We start from the raw sequence: 2,285 nt of genomic DNA on the forward strand, positions 1-2,285 counted from the left end.
AAAAGGAACTCAAAAAATTGTGGTTCTGGATCCTGGATACTTATAACTGTGCGGAAATCTGTACTTTTTTTTTCCTGCCACTGGCTTGGATATGAACTGTAACTCAGATATAAGTCTGGTTGACGGATTTAGTTGATTCTAGCAACCATTGGTTTTTAAAACTGTTAATAAAAGACGGGTCATTTTGGTTTTGGTCCTTAATCAACCTAATTGTTAAATTGAAACTTTTTTTGTTTAAATATTTCGATCGAGGTCCTTAGCCTCATTTAAGATATTTAACTTATGCATTTATGCATTTAATGTCCCACAAATTATGAAATTTAAACAAATCGAATAATATTTTGAAAACATAATAAATACTTAAAAATCAATTTTAGAGTTGTTCTTGACAAAAATTATAGCAAACAAATAATGTACGCACATAATTATTAACATATTTTAAAAATTAACTATTGATATATTTTAAAACATAAAATAGTATATATAATTAGCATGGGTACATTTAGCAAAATTAAAAATGGGTACAAATAAATTAAAAAAATATGGGTACAAATACGAATAAAAGTTTAAAAAATATGGGCATAAAAAAATTAATATATGGTTACAAATTAAAATTGAAAAGAAAATTGGTACAAAATAAAAAAAGGGGTTGCAAGCTAAAAATGGGTACAAACTAAAAATAAAAATATATGATAAAATATTTAGTCATAAATCTAAATATACCAAATATAACGTTTCTAACACTAAATGAATATATTTAGAAATAAAAAATATTTTATTATTGAAATAATTAATGACTTTTATTTAAATCTAAAGACCTTGATTAAAAATTAAAAATAAATAAAGTTTTAATCAATGAAGTAGGAAAAATAAGGATGAGAACCTAATTTTTTCATAAAAGAAATTTTCTTAATTGTGGTTTGATCAACGATGTGATAGAGTAAGAGTTAACTATATGGATGTGCTACTGAAAGGAACATAACATATTTTGCTCAAACGTCTCAACGTGTTTTTTTTTCCTTGATAGGCTGCGATATTCTCCTGAAGAAATCACAATGGTCAACATGTGCGGAAAATTGAGCGGTTGGTGCCCTGGCAAGTACTTTCAGCATCTTCATTCAGGGCATTGTATACTACATAATTACTGGCCCCGTCAGTTTATTGTTGTTCTCCTTATATTGGCAACCTGCACGAACATTTAAAGGAGAATTATTGGCACGCGGAGCTTAGTGTTAGAAGACTATTAATAAATTCGGAAGGACGTGTGTACCTTTTATGCGGAAGCTTGAATGTCGACACGCTCCTACAAACACAAACAGCTGCCCTGATCCTCCGTGCACGTCTAGAACCTCGCAGGTCGTTAGGATGGCTACGGTATATCAAGTTGCCTCTTGGTTTTTGCCTCCTAGTTTTTGCCTCCCAAGACCTAAGGCCAAAAGTGATAATCCTAAAGACCTAACTAGAGTATTTGAACTATGAAAAAGCTTGTGTTTCTTGTGTTTTCTCTCTTCCCCAAAGCCTTCTTATATAGTGGTTGGGACGAGCGTACAAAGATTGAAATGCCCATGAAAATCCCAAGTATATTCTTGTTGATGCACAAAATCAGTGAAGACTTTGGTACAACATAAAATGTAAAGTTTGTGACCTTCGTTAGATTGCTATGGTCACTAGTGTGGATAAGTATGTAAATGGATAGGGACAGGGAAGCAAACACAAGATGTTCGTGGTTCACCCAGATTGGCTACGTCAACAGAGTAGAGAAGTTCTCATTAATTGTGAAGGGTTTACACAAGTACATAGATTCAAGCTCTCATTTAGTGAGTACTAGTGAATGATTTAGTACAAATGACATTCGGAAATATTGTGAGAGAATGATCTCTATTTATAGAAGAGAGTTTCTAGTTTCATTCAAACATTGACACGTGTCGTGTTGTGATTGGCTTCTGATGTTGACACGTGTCGTGCTATGATTGGCTTCTGATGTCGACACGTGTCGCACTGTGATTGGCCTCCTGGTTGTAGGGAAACTCTTATGGGTCCTTGACGGTATAACGTTGATCGGTGCTCAATAGTTTCGGGATTGGTCAAGTATGGTACAAACAATGCTCCCCTAAGTTCATGAGTAAGGGAAGCTCCTCGGTTGGGGACTTGCAAGATCCAAGCCATTGAGTAATCACGAAACTTCTAAGTACCGAAGTGTGGTATCATTTTCACTTGCCTTATCTGTCTCATACGTAGATGTGGCATCTTCTCTGGAAGTACTTTTCCTCCATCCAGAGGTGGTA

This window comes from Malus sylvestris, chromosome 8, assembly GCF_916048215.2.
Source record: "Malus sylvestris chromosome 8, drMalSylv7.2, whole genome shotgun sequence".
NCBI classification, from domain to species: domain Eukaryota; kingdom Viridiplantae; phylum Streptophyta; class Magnoliopsida; order Rosales; family Rosaceae; genus Malus; species Malus sylvestris.